Raw genomic sequence first — 19,018 nt, 5'->3', positions numbered from 1 at the left:
CCTCATGTAACCTGAGCAAGGAATATTTGCAATCCACTGAGATTTGGAGATTATGTTTTTTTTCTTAGCAAAAGCTAAGAAATACAGAAAGCAGTAATATCCAGATTGCTTGAGTTCATATCCTGGCAATGTCTATCCCGTGTTTTTCCATGTGGTCTGTTTTAGGCAAGTTACTAGACATTTCCAAGTCAATTTTTATCTCTGTAAAATGAGATAATAGCACTTCCTCTTTTAAGGTACATAGTGCTTACTTTAGTACTTAGTGTAACAAACAAGAAAATAAATCCCTGAGGGAGCCAGAGAGGTAGTACAGAGGCTAAGGCACTTGCCTTGCATGTAGCCTACCTTGCCTTGCATGTAGCTTACCTGGATTTGAGCCCCTGCACCCCATATGGCCCCCTAAGCACCACCAGATGTTAGCCTTGCTAGTGTGACTTTCCAAAAAAAAAAAAACCAAAAGATTTTCAAAATTAAATAATAACCTCTCCTGAAATACATATTTTTGTTTGTTTGTTTTTGTTTTGGGGCCATACACAGCAATGTTCAAGAATCACTCCTGGCAGGTGAGGGAGGAGGAACCACATGGGATGCCGGGGATCGAACTCAGTTGAGCTACACACAAGCCAAATACCCTCTCCACTATGCTATTGCTTTGACCCCCTGAAATATATCTTTCTATTTGCGCAATGGTCTTAAATAGGATCTCTTTTTTTACTTTCTAGTTCATCTTATTTTAGTTCCACATAATACTCAATGTTGTTATCTATAGTTGTTTCTCTGTCTTCTTGTAGACTTCAAGATGGAGAAATTTCTCGAAAATGGAGAAATTTTCTTGCCCATTGCTGGTCCCGCTAGGCCAGTGCTGGCACACACAAAACAGATGGCCAATAAATATTTGTTAAATGAGTGAATAAATGTTAGCTGCTATTATTACTTGGCAATTTCTATCCATCCTCCTTCCCATCTGCTGGATTAGCTGTAACTTCTTTTTGAAATGAGGTGGGTAGGCCAGGGGAAAAGTCTGTCCCTCACTGGAAGAAGTGAATCAACGGTTTCAAAAGGAACAGGAGTCTCTTACAAACTTATTTCCTCAGAATGTTCCCTATAGCCTAACATCATCTCTGTCACCTAGGAACTTGTGAGTGAGTCTGGTCTCACTCCAGTCCTTTTGAATCAAACTTGAAGCCCCAGACAACATTAATACATACTAGAGTCTGAGAAGCCCTGGGTTGACCCTTTTACAGATTTTTAACTTTGTTCTGGTGGAAATAGATATTTCAGTTTGGGAATTAGATTATCATGTTTAATGATCATTCTGCAGTTATGAACAGTGATTCTTGAAAAGGAGACTTTTCAATCTAGTAACAGAGATGGGACAAGAGATTCTCACTTGATTTTCACCAAGACTTTTCATTATCTATATAATCACAGCCTCACTTTGATATAGTGGGTCTTGGCCAGCAGGTAGCCTGTACACCCTTTCTTCCCACTCCAACCCCACTCGGGCCTGTGCCATAAAGGTTAGATACTGTGCTCATACCCACCTATTCTAGCACTGGCTTGGGTACATGTCCTCAATCCTGTGTACTACTCCTCAGGTCTAGAGAGATACAGCTGGAGAAAGAGTTGGTGCTAAGGTCCCTTCTGTCAGGATTTTAGGAAGGAACAAAGAAAACAACAAGAAACAAAAGGGCCAGAGAAATAGCACATTGGTAGGGCATTTACCTTGCACACAGCCAACCCCGACAGACAGACCTCGGTTCAATTCCCAGCAACCTGTTTGGTCCCCCAAACCTGCCATGGGCAATTTCTGAGCACTGCCTATTGTGACCCAAAAACCAAAACTAAACAAACAAACAAAAAAGGATTTTAAGAAGGAAGTGGCTTTCTGAAATTTTATTTTCAGATATTAAAGATACTGCTAACAAGAGGAATAAAACAACATTATAAAATACAGTCATGTTGGCTCCTGTGTGGGGAATGGATGAATACGATGGAAGCTCAAAGACATTTGAAAGACCTTTGAAGAACCTCTCAAAGACCCAAAAAGCTTTCATAGCATTTTAGCCAAAACCAGTTCTTGGACTGGCTTGATAGGTATAAAGCTGAAGTGTCCATTTGTTTTTCACTTAGATATTTCACTACTATATTGTTTTCAGCTTTAATAGTGACATTTTCTCCCCCATGAAGGAGTTTGTGGGAATTAATCTTGAGTATTTAAAAAAGTTTTTAGTTTGCACTTGGGTTTCATTATATTCACTAGAATTCTAAGTTAAAATGATTTTCTCTTGTAATTATGAAAATATTTTATTCAGTATTATAAAAATAAATCTATTTTTGTTTAATTTTTATTAGAACACCATGATTTACCTAGTTGTTCATAATACAGTTGTTTCAAGCTTTAAATGTTCCAATAACAATATCACTACCAGAATGATCTCCCCTCCACCAATATCTCCAGGCTCCCACCCACTACTCCAGCCCACCACCTTGCAGGCACAAACAAATTCAGTTCACATTGTTACAACACAAAGGCAAATTGAATGATCAAAACTTAGATTAATATGAGTCAATTTGTGATAATGTTATATCTCACATTGTGTTACCAAAGCCATTGAAAATCAGGATTTACTGGGCAGGTTGGTGTTAGTACAGCCTTGAGCTTGGTGGTCTTTTATGCAACTTTTCCATCAGATTTTCTGTGGTTCTACTGGGCTAACTATGAAATTTGGGGGTATGATGGTCACACATTCCAGAGGCTATATAGAACTGGACTTTTGGTGGCTTGGCAGTTTGATGAGGTTCATTTGTAGAGCTGGACACTTTCTATTTTGAAGGGCATTGGGTGTGGGCATAACTGCAGGCTGCTGCGCATTTAGTCAGAAAAGGGAATCTACCTGTTCCCATTCTGAGAAGGCCTATTTGTGTGATCTGAGTCCTTTTTAGTGTTTTCTTTTCCAGGGGCCACACCCAGCTGTGGTCAGGGGCTACTCCTGTGTCTTTGGTCAGGAATGACTGACCACTAGTGGTTATGTTAGGGGAACCATGTATGGTGTGTGTCAGAAATTGAACCAGGGTCAGATGCATGAAATAAGCTCTTTCTGGCCTTGCACTCTCAGACTTTGAGTCTCCTTTATAATGAAAACTTTTTGTTGTTTTCTTTTTTCAACTTTCATTTGTTAAAAACCTGTTGAACAGTGCAAAATACAATACAGGAAGTACCACATAACTTTACCCAGATTCACATTTTTCCTCACTAGCTCTCTTTAATTTTTTTCTACTTCATTTGTTGGGTGGAGTCATATCCAGCAATGTTCAGGGGTTACTTCTGGGTCTGCACTCAGGAATGCACTCCTGTGGTGCTTGGAGGACCATATGGGATGCCAGGGATCAAACCTGGGCCAGATGCCTGCGAGGCAAGCAAGCCCCTTATCCATTGTACTAATATCTTATTTCTCTACTTTTGATGAACTTCATAAACATTATAAATACTTCACGTCTATATATTTTACCATATATCTCTTAAGAAAAAGGAACTTCTGGGAACTTAAACTGTTTTATTTATCCCAAGACTTTGGAAATTTATATTAGAGTGTGTTTCATCCTACCTGCCTTTTATAAATTCTGTATAATTGTGACCTTTCAATGCAGATATTTGAATTTCAATATTTTATTTTTTCACCTATTATATTTAGATTGATTGTCCTTTTTATTTAACTTACATAGAGATTGATTTAGATAATTTAGATTTAGATTGTCCTTTTTATTTAACTTATGTAGAGATCGATATTTGACCTTTATCTTAATTTTTTTGTTGTTTTTTTTGTTTTGGGGCCACACCCAGCAGTGCTCAGGGGTCACTCCTGGCTCTTTGCTCAGAAATCATTCCTAGCAGGCTTGGGGGACCATATGTAATGCCAGGGGTCAAACCCAGGTCAGCCGCATGCAAAGCAAGCTCCCTACCTGCTGTTCTACCTCTTCAGCCCTCCATCTTAATTATTTATATTTATATAATATAAATAGATGTATGTTTTTCCTTTTTTTATTTAGTGGAGGGAGTGGGGAACAACACCCAAGCAGTGCTCAGAATTTCTGATTCTATGCTCAAAAGTGACCCCTCGTGGTGCTCAAGGGACCATATGTGTTGTTGCAAATTCAAACCACATCATAGCAGCAGCCTTATCTCTCCAACTATCTCTCTGGCTCCCTTTTTTTGTCTTTTTATTCTAGGTCTTGAATAGTTTCCTGAAATTTATCTTTCAAATCATAAATTTCTTCTTTAGTCTGATTCTTTTCTTTTTGGCATGTTTTAGCTGTTTTGTTTGTAATGTTCAAGAACTCTCTATTCTCTGATTGTTTCTTTCTTAGAGCAATCAATTCATTTTTGTTTTGTTTTGTTTTTTGTTTTTGGGTCACATCCAGCAGCGCTCAGGGGTTACTCCTGGCTCTACACTCAGAAATCGCTCCTGGCAGGCTCAGGCGACCATATGGGATGCTGGGATTCAAACCACTGACCACAAAGTTCAGTGCAACAGCCGCAACACTAGAAGGGATTTTTCAAAGAAAACATATTTATGGAAACATCATTGCTTTATTTCCCTCAGTTTAGGTTTTAAAAAGCAGACATAATGATACTTTTTAGGTGGACTTTCTTCACAGTGCTTCTCGCCTATGATTGACTATCATAGAGTTACTGTTATACAATAACTTTGTGTATATACTGTTATACACTTATAGTAGAGTTTTCCATGTTTGTATTATGCATGAAATTCTCTTTCAAATCTGCTCTGCTCTGCCATTAAAAAAATTTTTTTTGAATTTGAAATGATTCATCTAAACAGTTGCCAGCTATTACATTTTAAAGCGCTTTTAGTTGATTCAACTGAATTCTTTTTTCTTTTGCTCTATTTTGGATCCTTTCCAACAAATATTTTTTGGTCTGAGTTAGTGTTATGGCCCATATTTTTTGTGAAGTCTGTATGTATATGTCTTGTTCAGTGTCTGTCTATTTTGCATATTTTGTATATAGTTCCCCTTTTCCTAATTTTATCTTCCCCAATTTAGTCTTCCTTATCCTTCCTTCTCTCTTCTTAGTACTTAACATTTAATTTTCAGGATTTCCTTCACATGTGAAAATCAGGTCAGAGCCAGGAATAGGCCTTAAGCACCACTTGAGAACCAACAGCTTGAGCTTGTCACTCCTGGCAGGCTCGGGGAACCATATGGGATGTCAGGATTCGAACCACCGACCTTCTGCATGCAAGGCAAATGCCTTACCTCCATGCTATCTCTCCGGCCCCAGCAATCAATTCTTATGTGTATTTTATCCTTTTCTGTAACCTTACTTAGGATATCAATGTAGTTTTGAATTAGTTTCTTTTCCTTTCTACTGGATAAGCCAGGATATTAGCAGTAAATGGAGAAGAAATAGAGGCACACTCAGATAGGGTGCCCGAAGAGAGGTAAATTATGTGGGTTAGTTAAGGGAAACTATCAAAGGATGACCGATGGTTGGAATGTATAAGAACTATATATCTGGGGCCGGAGAGATAGCATGGAGGTAAAGCGTTTGCCTTTCATGCAGGAGGTCATCGGTTCGAATCCCGGCGTCCCATATGGTCCCCCGTGCCTGCCAGGAGCAATTTCTGAGCCTGGAGCCAGGAATAACCCCTGAGCACTGCCTGGTGTGACCCAAAAACCAAAAAAAAAAAAAAAAAAAAAAAAAGAACTATATATCTGAAGGGCAAGATTTGGGAGTAATTCTTGGGACCCAGTGATAGTCACAGCTGTAAGAGAAGGCTGCTGACTAACAGGAACTTTAGACTTCAGTTGAAGAATGGATGGACCCTTGCTAAGTCTGACAGAATGGCGCTTGAGGAATAAATACACAACAGACCACTTTCCTCCTTCCCTTTAATCTACTAGTACCTCCCACTAGAAGAACTTAATCATAGCATTTATAGAGATAAACAGCTTAAAACAACAACAAAAAAGATAAAGAATGTAAGCCATTAGGAGAGGCTAATAGAGACCATTTAGGATACCTGTGTCATATTTTCATTTAGTGAAGAAAGACATCGTGATGGGCGGCTTACACCCTGAAAAGAGGGGCACTTTGGATTTACTTGGCAGTCATCAGCATCAAAAATAACTTGCCAATAGTCAAGAGAGCAACAAGGGAGAGGAATTTTGCAAGATATCCTTGGAGGACTGAGATACAAGGGAGATGGTGAGAACTGTAAAGTGGACACACTCTGCAAACGCGCAATAAACTAGGTGTGCAAGCAACTAAATATGTGTCACCCTTATAGAGGGCCACATCAAATGGGCAAGTACTACAGCCAAGTTTTTAAGACCTTTGGTCTTTGAAAGGAACAATAACAACAAAAACAGGGAGAAAGATAAAAGAAAAATCTGGGGTGAGAAGGCAGTAAGATAGGAATGAAAATCTACCAATGAATTGAATAAAACAAACAAAGCAAGCAAACAAAAAAAAATCAATGAAGACCTGGCATGTGTTCTTATTTTCTTCAATTTGGAGAGCAATCATATTCAGCATAGAGTTTTAGATAATTTTTTTCTATCCCCACATTATAACTCTTTTACCTTCAAAAATGTTCATATAAGATTTCTACCTTACATAGCTACATATTAGCAAAGTTTGGGGAATAACATTAAAGTAGGATTTTGGGCCACAGCCAGTGACACTCAGGGGTTACTCCTGGTTTTGCTCTCCGAAATCACTCCTGGCTTGGGGGTCCCATATGGGACGTCAGGGGATCGAACTGAGGTCCGTCCTGGATCAGCTGCATGCAAGGCAAACATCCTACTGCTGCGCTATTGCTCTGGCCCCCCTTCTAAAACTTTTCAATTGAGCTCTTTCTCATTCCTGGGATGGGCCCCTTTGGGAGAAGTCATTATTTAGTGTGTGTGTGTGTGTGTGTGTGTGTGTGTGTGTGTGTGTGTGTGTGTGTGTGTGTGTGTGTGTGTGTGTGTAGCAGCATGGTACACCTGGTTGCTTCTCGGGGTATGGTACACCTGGTTACTTCTCGGCTGTCTCTGTACTCATGAATTACTTGGTGGACTAAGAGGCCTGACCATATAGGATGACAGGAATTGAACCCAGGTTTGTTGTCTACAAAGCAAGTGTACCTGCTGTGCTATAGCTAAAGCGCAGCATTATTTCTTTGTTAAAAAAATCTTTTATTTAATCATCGTGTTTATAAAAATTTTCATACTGAGGTTTCAGTCATAGAATGTACATCACCCTTCATTATGTGATTTTCCCACCACCAAATTCCCCCCATTTCCCTCAACCCCAAACCCCTGCCTGTCTCTCAGATAGGCATTCTGCCTCTCTCCCTCACTATCATTGTTATGGTAGTTGTCATTGTGGTTAATGTTCTAGTTACATTCACCACTCTTTGCAGCGGCTTTATGTTATGACCTGATCCTCTCGTGTTCAGGTCTATTGTCTCTGAATATTATTGCCATTCCTTCTTTTATTTTTTCTTATATCCTGCAGATGAGTGAGACTATTCCATGCCTCTACCTCTCTTTCTGGCTCATTTCACTCAGCATAATAGTCTCCATGTCCATCCATGTATAGGCAAATTTTATGACTTCATTTTTTCTAATAGCTGCATAGATTTCCATAGTTTTTTTAGCCACTTATTTGTTTCTAGATTCTAGCTATTGTAAATAGTGCTGCTGTGAACATAGAGGTGCCGAAGGCATTTATTTGTGTTCCTAGGTTATGTTCCTCAGAGTGGTATTGCTATTTCATATAAGAAATCAATTTCCACTTTTTAAGAAATATTCATATTTCCAGAAAGACTGAACTAGACAGTATTCCCACCAAAAGTGAATGAGAGTTCCTTTCTCCCCACATCCATGAGAGCACTGGTTGTTCTTATTCTTTGTGATGTGTGCCAGTCTCTGTGGCATGAGGTGATACCTCATTGTTGTTAGATTTACATCTCCCTGGTGATTAGTGACATGGAACCTTTTTTCTTGTGCCTTTTGGCCATCTACATTTCTTCTTTGAGAAATTTTTTCTTCTTTTCTTCTCCCCATTTTTTGATGGAGTTAGATGATTTTTTTCTTCTTCTTTTTTTTTTTTTTGGTTTTTGGTTTTTGGTTTTTGGGCCACACCCGGCATTGCTCAGGGGTTATTCCTGGCTGTCTGCTCAGAAATAGCTCCTGGCAGGCATGGGGGACCAAATGGGACACCAGGATTCGAACCAACCACCTTTGGTCCTGGATCGGCTGCTTGCAAGGTAAACGCCGCTGTGCTATCTCTCCGGGCCTGATTTTCTTCTTCTTAAGTTCTATTAGTATCTAGTATACCTTGATATTAGCCTCTTATCTGATGGGTTTTGGGTGAATAATTTCTCCTTTTCCCTGGGTAGCCTTTGTATCCTACACTATTTCCTTTAAGGTGCAGAAGCTTCTCAATTTACTGTAGTCCAATTTGTTTATCTCTGCTTCCACTTGTTTGAACAGTGGAGTTTCCTCCTTGAAGATGCTTTTATTCTCAATGTCATGGAGTGTTTTACCTTTCTATTCTTCTCTATACCTATGGTTTTGGATCTGATATCAAGATCTTTAATCCATTTGGATTTGACCTTTGTGCATGGTGTTAGATGGAGGTCTGAGTTCACTTTTTTGCATGTGGCTTGTTGTTTTAATATATAAATTAATGAGTCCTAGAGTTGGTGTGGGGATGGTGAAGCCTTTTTCAGCTAGGCCCAGCTCCCACAGCCACTATGGCGGGTCTGAAGGTTGCAAGGTGAGGGCAGAGAGATTCATAAAGCAGTCAGTTGAAGTTCCAGGAGTCAGCCAGCTTTATTTCACAGTCCCTATTGCCATGCACACCTCCTCACATGGCCTCTTATACTAAGCCTTTTCCTAGCAGCTACTACTCTACTCCTGGCTCTCTTGGCCTCTGTCTCCCTTTCAGCTGCTTTTTCCAGGCTTTCTAACTGGCTTCCAGGCTAACTAACTTCCTTTGGTGATGCTACTGATACTGCTTCTTTGATGCTACTCAATTGCTAATGCTGAATCTGATGCTGAATCTCTCATTATGATGCCTCTCATACACTTCTCTCTCTAACTCTCCTATCCCTGCTCCCTCCCCATGCAAGACTCCTCTACCCGCCCATTCCAGGTGTAGGCAGTTCTGATCACTCAGGTGGGATAAAGAAGTTGGGGAAGGGGATACCCACAGTGGCTGACCAGTGTCCCAACACCACTTGTTGAAGATATTGTCAATGCTTCATTTTGGGTTTTTTTGCCCCTTTATCAAAGATTAATTTATTGTATGTCTGACATTCATTTTCTGAATACTCAAGCCTATTCCATTGATCTGAGAGACTCTTTATTCCAATATCATGCTGTTTTGATGACTATTTTATTTGTAATACAATCTAAAGTTGGGGAAAGTGATTGTCTGACATCTTATTTTCCTAAGGGTTGCTTTAGCAATTTGTGGGCATTTGTTATTCCAAATGAATTTCAGGAATGTTTGATCCACTTCTTTGAAGAATGTCATAGGTATCCTTAAAGAGATTGCATTAAACCTGTACAATGCTACAAATCCATGAGCAGGATATACGCCTCCATTTCCTTGTGTCCTCTTTTATTTCTTGAAGCAGTGCTTTGTGGTTTTCTTGGTATAGGTCCTTTACCTCTCTAGTTAACACCAAGGTATTTGAGTTTCTGTTGTACTATTGTGAATGAGATTTTTTAAAGTCTTTTTATTCTCTATTATTATTTGTATATAAGAATACTATTGATTTTTGTGTGTTAATTTTGTAGCCTGCCACTTTGCTATCCAAGTCTATTGTTTCTAGAAGCTTTTTTAGAGTCTTTAGGGTTTTCGTTGACTTTAAAGAATATTTTAATGCAATTTTAATGGTATATTTTTATTATATATATAATTTTTTTCTTTCTTTTTTCTTTTTTTTTTTTTTTCTTTTTTTGGTTTTTGGGTCACACCCGGTGGTGCTCAGGGGTCAGGGGTTACTCCTGGCTGTCTGCTCAGAAATAGCTCCTGGCAGACACGGGGGACCATATGGGACACCGGGATTCGAACCAACCACCTTTGGTCCTGGATTGGCTGTTTGCAAGGCAAATGCCGCTGTGCTATCTCTCCGGGCCCATATATATAATTTTTATTTTGATCATATTGGCGTACATATCTTTCACAGTAGTATTTTAAGTACATATTAACATTGAATCAGGGGAATTTCCATCACCAAATTTTGCCCTCCCTCCACCCCCGTTCCCCTCCTGCATCCCATATCCCCCACCCTCACCCCCTGGGCTGCCAGAATAAGTGGTCCCCTCTGTGTCTAGCTTACTACTTAGTGATCATATATCTGGTTGGTCCTCGTACTCTCCCTTATTTCCCCCTCTGGTTTGAGAGGTGGAACTAGATAGTTCAAGTTATGTGGTTTTGTTTGAAGAAAGAAAAAGCAATAAAGTGGGGTAAAAATCAAATAAGCTGAAAATGAGTGTAGTCCTTCTAGAGGCTCTCAATCTCAGTTTGAGAGAGAACTGGAAAAAAGAAATTGAAATACCACAACAATACAAAAAGAAACATCGAATAAAATATCCAGTGAGCACTACAGCACTAAAGGCAAGCACCACTTAATAGTCTCAGTTCTGAAATAAAATTATGCCAGAGCACAAAAAGAAAGAAAAAGATAAAATAACATAAAATAAGATTGGGGACATCAACTTCAATATCAACATTAAAACAAAAAAGTCAAGAAAGAAAAAAATAAAAAAATAAAAAAATGGATAGAGAAAATCATTTGCAAACAGTAAGAGCTTGACTTCTTCCTTTCATATATGGGTTCCTCTGTTATCTTTTTCTTACCTAATTGCTATGGCAAGTACTTCTAGTACTATGTTGAATAGGAGTAGCAAGGGAGGACAGCCTTGTATCAGATTTTAGAGGGAAGCCTTTTAATTTTTCCCTATTAAGTATATTTGCCAGGTGCTTGAGGTACATGGCCTTGACTATATTGAGAAAAGTTCCTTCCATTTCCATCTTGTTGAGAGTTTATACCATGAATGAGTGTTGGACCTTATCAAATGCTTTCTCTGCATCTATTGATATGATCATATGGTTTTTATTTTTCCTTTTGTTGATATATGCATTACATTGATTGACTTGCATATGTTAAACTATACTTGTATCTCTGAGATAAATCCTACTTGGTTATGGTGTATGACTTTCTTTCTTTTTTTTTTTTTTTTTGTGTGTGTGGTTTTTGGGTCACACCCGGCAGTGCTCAGGGGTTATTCCTGGCTCCAGGCTCAGAAATTGCTCCTGGCAGGCACGGGGGACCATATGGGGCGCCGGGATTCGAACCGATGACCTCCTGCATGAAAGGCAAACGCCTTACCTCCATGCTATCTCTCCGGCCCCAGTGTATGACTTTCTTGATGAGACATTGGATCTTGTTTATTAGGGTTTTGTTGAGGAATTTTGCATGTTTGTTCTTCAAGGATATTGATCTGTAGCTCTCTTTTTTTATGACACCTCTATCTAGTTTCAGTATCAGAGTGATGTTAGCTTCATAAAAACTATTTGGGAGTGTTTCTATTTCTGTAATTTCCTAGAAGATCCTGAAAAGGATTGGCAGTAGGTCCTCTTGAAAGGCTTGACAGAATTCACTAATAAATCCATCTGAGCCTGGGCTTTTGTTTTGGAGAAGACTTTTGATTACCATTTTGATTTTCTCAATAGTGATAGGTTTGTTTAGATATGCCAGATCATCTTGGTTTAAACTTGGGAGATTATAAGAGTCCAAGAATTTATCCATTTCTCTGGGGCCAAAGCGATAGTGCAGCGGTAGGGCATTTGTCTTTCATGCAGCTGATCCAGAATGGACCTCAGTTCGATCCCAGCATCCCACATGGTCCCCCAAGCCAGGAGCAATTTTTGAGCACATAGCCAGGAATAAACCCTGAGTGTCACTGGATGTGCCCCAAAAACTAAAAAAAAAAAAAAATATTCATTTCTTCCAGATTCTCATGTTTTGTGACATAGAGTTTTTTCAAAGTAATCTTTGATTACCCTTGAATTTCTGTAGAGTCTATAATGCCTTTTCTTTCCTATTTGGTTAAAAAAGTCTCTCTCTCTCTCCCTTTCTTTTCGAGTTTTGCTAATGGTTTGTTGATCTTGTTTATTTTTTCAAAGAAGCAACTCTTGCTTTCATTGATTTTCTTTTTTTTTTTATTTCTTGGTCATTAATTTCTGCTCTAAACTTTATTATTTCCTTCCATCTGCTTATTTTTGATTCATTTTGCTGGCCTTTTTACAACTTTTTAAGCTGTATCATTAAATTATTTCTAGGTCCCTTCTTCATGATGAATGCTTGTAAAGCTATATAAATTTTCTTCTTAATACCACTTTTTTTGTGTCCCACAAATTCTGATATGTTATGTCTTCATTTTTGCTTGTTTCAAGGAATTGGTTTATTTCCTCTTTGATTACCAGTAAATTTCTGACCCACTGGTTGTTCAGTACTAAGCTATTTAATTTCCAGTTGTTAAAGTTTTTTCTCTGTATTTGTGATTCACCTATAATTTCAGCACATGATGATTGGTAGTTATTACAATTTCTATCCTCTTGATTTTATGGAATTAATTTTATGGTCCAGCAGTTGCCTTATTGGTCCATCTGGGAGAAGCACAGATAGCTGAGGTCTCCAAAGTCTGACTGAAGGTAGGGGTGGATCTGTCCACTGTTCCTTGACCCCTGTCTGCTTTGGCGCCAGCAGCATGTTGCCTTATTGAAGAATGACCCATGCACATTGGAGAAAAATGTTTATTCAGTTTTGTGGGATGGAGAGCCATATATATGCATATGTCTATATATATGTGTGTATATATGTATATACAAATATGCATATATATACTTACAACAAACCATTCTCTCCCCTTTCTTACTTTGGAGTTAGTATATTCTTGCTGTTTTTTTAAAATATGGAGTACTTCACGAATTTGCTTGTCATCCTTGTGCAAAGGCCATACTAATATTCTCTGTATCATTTCAAGTTTAGTATATGTGCTGCCAAAATGAGCACTATTCTTGTTGGGATTTAGCCTGGTAGACCTCATCAAAACATGACAAGGCAGTTTTGAAGTTCCCAGTATTATTGTGTTGCTATCGATGTCTTTCTTCAGATCTGTCAGCAATTGTTTTAAATAATTTGCTGGTCCCTCATAAGGAGCTTATATGTTTATGAGTCTGATTTCTTCCTCAAGCACATATTCCTTGTTTATCAAGAAGTGTCCATCTCTGTACCTTATCGCCTTTTTGTTTTGCTTTTTTTTTAATCGCCTTTTTAAGTCTCAGGTCTGTGTCATCTGATATAAGTATGGCCACTCTTGCCTTTTTAAGGGTGTTGTTTTCTTGGATTATCGTTCTGCAACTTTTGACTTTAAGTTTATATTTGCTCTGACTATTCAAATGTGTTTCTTGAAGGTAGCAAAACATTGGACTAAACATTTTCATCCATCTTGTCACTCTGTGTCTCTTAACTAGTGTTTTAATTCATTGACATTGAGAGAGATGATTGTCATGGGGTTTAAGGTCATCTTTGTGTTATAATTTGGTGTGTTTGTTGGGTCTGCCTTGCTTTAATAGTAGACATTTCAGTTCTTTTAAGGTCGGTTTTAAGTGTGTAAAGTTCCTCGGCTCTTATCTATTTGTGAAGCTTTGTATCTTTCCTTCAAACCTGAATGTAAGTCTGGCTGAGTGAAGTTTTCTTGGTGAAGCATTCATTTTGTTGAGTTTTGTCTCTATATATATCACTACTGCCTATGGACCTTGAGAGTTACTTTTGAAAAATCTTGCTGTAAACCATCCCTATCTGTGAGATTTGTCATTGTCTCTAGGATATGCCTTGGAATTTTTTTTTAATCTCTTTTAGCTAATACTCTTTGTGCATGTTTTGGTTGCATGCACTCTTTAGTTCTGGAATTTTTTCTGCAATACTATCCTTGATTGTTGATTTTTTTTTTTTTATGGAGACTTTCTTTCTTGATCTCTGGAACTCCAATGATTCTTAAATTGTTTCTATTGAGTTTATCACAGACCTCTATTTTTATCTGTTCACATTCTTTGAAGATGTTTTCCAGCGTCTGATTATTTATTTTAATGCTCTTTTCTAGCCTCTTCTGTTGTATGGAGTTGTTAAGCATCTCGTGTTCCAGCTCACTGATTCTATCCTCAACAGTTTTTAATCTGTTGGTGATGCTTTCCAGTGAGGTTTTCATTTCAGCTACCAAGTTTTTTATTCTTATATTTCAGTTTGAAGTTTTCTTATTTCTACTTCCATGTCCCCTTGATTCTTATTTGTGGTTTGTTTTGTTCATTTTATGGATTTTTTGAGTTCCTTGAACATCCTTCAAATTTCCTCTCTAAAGTCTTTCTCAATAAGGCTATGTAGGTGGCTGGTACTTGTTGGGTCTTCATGTCCATCATTTTCATTCTCTAAACCTGATGGTGTTCTGCAATACTTTCCTATAGTGTCCTTTGCAGTGTGTTTTTTCTATGTGTTGTGCTGGTATACATTGATTAGGGGATAAGCGCAGCCAAGGAGCAAAGCGGAGCAGCTATGCTGCTCTGCTTTTGTCATATTATTTCATTTAATTTTAAAAATAATGTTCATTTATATCTTTTGTTTATGCAAGTGTTTATAGCAATGGTTTTTAACCACCAATCAGTTCAGTTTTTGGGTCACACCCAGTGGTGCTCAGGATTTACTCCTGGCTCTGCGCTCAGAAATTGATCCTGGCAGGCTCAGGGGGCCATATGGGATGTCGGGATTCAAACCAATGACCTTCTGCTTGCAAGGCAAATGCCATGCCTCCATGCTATCTCTCATGGACATTTTTATAATTATTGTATTAAATCTATATAATGCTTTGAGAAGTATAGCATTTTACCTTATTTCATTTAAAGAAAATGTATCACAGATTTAATATAGTTGATCATAATATATTTGTTTCCAATAAGTGAAAACAAAGTTAGTTTTTTTTTTAATTTTTTTATTTTGAATTATGAGAACAAAAGATGCAAAGAAAGAGGACAAGGTATAGTTACAGTGGAAGGACAATCAGCCATAACATAATTCTCAGAAGAAGTCCCCTTGCTGATATCTTAACTTTGAACTTTCAGCCAAAGAACGTTAAGATAAATAAAACAGAATCCATGTACAATTACTTTGTCCCTCAAGTCCCCAGATTGTAGCACATTATAATATTTCTTAACAGCACACAAGGCAATCTAAAGCCATAAAACTTATGTAACTCCTTAAACATTAGAGGCATAGTACTTTTTACATTTCCATGTACATGCATATTAGCTTAAGTTAACCTCAAATTTTAAGTGGGTGCATTTAACCTCAAATTTTAAGTGGGTGCATTTTAAGGATTAGAGTCAAAGGAGCACAGTAAAAACGGTGTTAGAGTGGCAATTGTTGTTTGCATAGGCCCACCAAAATATGAGAGGCATGGAAAGGAATAACCTTGGCCTAAATACAAAGAGATCCTACCCCTGAAGTTTCCTGGCATAAGACCAACTCTAGGCTTCAGGCAAGTTATCGTCCGATCCAAGACATTGTCCGTAGTGCCAACACACTTTTCACACAGACTCTGTTGTTGGTATCATGTTTCTGTATTAAAGATTCTGGAATCTGCATATCCTAAATTGAAGTCATGATGTGGAGTGTCTTCTCGTTTCACCTCACCATGAAAGGGCAATGCAGGAAGCCCTGTCCTGTAAGCAGGTCGTTGGTAAGTCTTCTCATTGTTAAGGGAAGTCTCTTTTCAGCAGGACAATGTCTGAGCAGTGGTAGGGTCTTCCGTGGTAGAGGATTGCTTCCAGGTGATGTTATAGACAAACCTCACAATTAAGGGGCAATACAGCAAGCCCTGTCCAGTAAGCAGGTTATTGTTTTTGTTAAGTCTTCTTAGTGTTAAGGGAAGTCTTTTTTGAGTAGATTGATGTCAGAGCAGCTGTAGGGTCTTCCCTGGTAGAGGAATGCCTCCAGGTGATGTTATATACAACCTTGGATGTTTTGTAGATGTCTTCTCTAGATCAGGGGTGAATGGAGAATGCCCATTCTTCTGAGGCCTGTACCAGGTCTTTATGTCAATGTTCAGGGTGTAAGGTCTCATTGCACTACAAGATTTGTGTGTTCCCATCTCTATTAGATAAGAACTTATTGGTATGTATAGTATTTTCCCATTTTAGTGTGCCTAAGCAAACAAGAAATAAAGCCACGTGGTGCTATCAGATATATGGGGGCATAAGAACATTTCCAACAATACCCATGACTTGGTTCAAACATAAGCATTAAACTGAAGGATTCTTTCACACCAAATTTCATATTGAGCAGTTCACAAAGAGAAGATAAAAAACATGGGATGGGGGCAATCATCACTGTATAAGAAAATATTCAGCAAAAGTTATAGCCATCAAAGAAAACACCCATAAAATGTTGAAGAGACATAAGTGTCCTTTTTATGCCTTTTAAAATAGTTGGGTGGGTGTTAACTCCAGGGCACCACTTTGATCTGTGACTTAGGACTCTACAGTACTTAAGTTAGAAAGGGTAAATGAGGAGTAATGATGATAGGAGTTAAGGAAGTTAAAGAGAAATATGATCTTATGAAGGGGTATGCAAAAGGGCAGAGTACAAAATGGACATTCTGCATATATAAAAACATAATTCAATGAGAGTGAGTACTATTAATGTTTCTTGAAAATATAGACTGAACAGAGATTACCAGTGACTTCAAGAAGCTGGGAGGCCAGAAGTTCAGGGCCCCACCCAGACCCTCCCTAAGGAGCTGAATGGATACTGGGGGAAAGCCTAGGGTACCTTCGAGCTCCACCAAGGGGCCCAACTCACCGGCTTGCCCAGGCATGTGGCCCGGGGAAGCCCTAGAGATCTGGAGCAAGGTGGTAGAGGGGTGCTGGGGTTACCCAAGTCCCGCACCCCCACTAGGCATGATTAGGAAGGCCTCCGGCATGGCGGGAGCCTGCCAAACCCCCTCCTACGAGACTCCCGGCTCCCAAGAAGGAGAGATCCCAAAAACAAAGTTAGTTTTAAAAATAGAAAGAAAAATTAATAAAATGGAAGAAAAGAAATTAAAAACAAGAAAGAAAAAAGAGTAACGGAAGAGATAGAACAGCAGTAGGTCATTTGCCTTGCACACAGTCAACCCAAGACAGATGGTGATTCAACTCCTGACATCCCATATGGTCCCCGAACCTGCTAGGAGTGATTTCTGAGCACAGAGCCAGGAGTAACACCTGAGCATTGATAGGTATGATCTAAAAACAAAAACAAAAAAGAAAAGAAAATGTACAGTAGCAAGCACATTTGTGAAAATTATTGGATTTCCAACAAAATCATTAATACAGTGGCAGAAAGTTTAGTAATCTCTTGTTGTTAGCTGTCCATTCTGTTAAATTGATGTGTTGCTATAGGAATGACAGCATCAAACATAAGTTGTTCAGAAATTCAAAGCTCTATTACTGCTACTTTTAGGGGTGTGTACTCAGCTAACAAATTCCAGGTCTACTGGAAGAAGGAAAATATGGGGGAAGGATGTCTGTAGTCACTTCAAAAAACCTTCATATTAGCCCCCAAAATGGTGTAGCTGAAGATTGAAGTTTGGTCCCATCAGAGTCCCCAAAGGGAATCATAGAGGTTCAGTGATGAGGCAGGGCCACCAGGTAGTGATGATTGTGTGATAGAGCAACATGTGTGGCTTTGGCGGAGTGGGAGCTTTCCTTTCCTCTTTTCCTAAGATGCTCAGCTTTTTGCTGAGTGGTCAGTGTACCCATGATCTTTCATAGCTTGGTTTACATTTCGTTCAAGAAAATAGTGATTATATGGAGCTGGCCTGATTGGAACGTTGTAACTGTGTTTGTGGACATAATTACCTGGAAAAGAATTTGTTTTGTTTTGGGGCCACACCCGTTTGATGCTCAGTGGTTACTCCTGGCTAAGCTCAGAAATTGCCCCTGGCTTGGGGGGACTATATGGGACGCCGGGGGATCGAACCACGGTCCTTCCTTGGCTAGCGCTTGCAAGGCTTACCTCTAGCGCCACCTCATCGGCCGCCCTGGAAAAGAATTTTAAAAGAGTTAATGAGCTTTGCAATTTGAGGGTGAAAGGAGAGAGAGAGATAGATGGAAAGGAGTGTAATACTTTAAATTTGGTATATTAGAAGATTGGCTCATTAGTAGGATAAATGGTCGTGACTAATATTAAAATAAATAGCTACCCCAATTACCTTACCTGTCTTGTTTGAATGGTGCTAGGTGGTGAATTTCTCCCATGCAGTACTTATGGGACCCCAAAGTCCCTATTCAAAGCCAAGTGAGACAGGAATTGGGGGTTTACCACTTTCTGCTGGCTTAACTCCTAATCTTGTCTAAGAACTTAACTCCTAATCTTGCCCTTTTTTCTGTATTTTCTTCCATTTTCCACCCTTCCCACACACTCTCATACTCTAAACACACACACACACACACACACACACACTTTCCATTATATTTTAGCTAAGAATAAACTTTTTTACATGGCCTCATGTAATTTTTATCCAAGCTGGGATGTTGTGAGGAAAAAGATTATACCAGTTGACTGGAGTAAGGCAAGATATTAGACAGGCTTCCTATAAAGCCCTACGTGATTGAGCTATCTACCTATGCACTATGTATCTACTCTCTTATTCCTGATGGCCCAGACTCAATTTGTTTTATAGTTTTGGATTGGGGGCAGGGGGTTGGTTTGTTGGTTTGTTGTTGGGTGTGTGTGTGTGTGTGTGTGTGTGTGTGTGTGTGTGTGTGTGTGTGTGTGTGTGTGTGTGTGTGTGTGTGTGTGTGTGTGTGTTTTGAGCCACACCAGATGGTGCTCAGAGGTTACTCCTAACTGCACTCAGGGATCATTTCTGGGCGGCTCAGGGGACCATATAGCAT

At 38.9% G+C, this 19,018-nt stretch overlaps 1 protein-coding gene and 1 non-coding gene across 3 annotated transcripts in view; one reads left to right on the top strand and one right to left on the bottom strand.

Annotated features, from left to right (window-relative positions):
- The window catches only part of SESN1 (sestrin 1), a 595,113-nt gene that overhangs the window by 468,912 nt on the left and 107,183 nt on the right, over positions 1 to 19,018 (top strand). The window lies entirely within an intron of this gene.
- LOC126007388 (U6 spliceosomal RNA) lies at positions 12,997 to 13,103 on the bottom strand. The gene has a single exon (XR_007494964.1). It is a non-coding gene; the product is annotated as a U6 spliceosomal RNA (small nuclear RNA).

Source organism: Suncus etruscus, chromosome 4 (assembly GCF_024139225.1).
Source record: "Suncus etruscus isolate mSunEtr1 chromosome 4, mSunEtr1.pri.cur, whole genome shotgun sequence".
Lineage (NCBI taxonomy): Eukaryota > Metazoa > Chordata > Mammalia > Eulipotyphla > Soricidae > Suncus > Suncus etruscus.
Note: the sequence above shows the minus strand (reverse complement) of the source record. Positions and strands in the feature narration are given on the sequence as shown.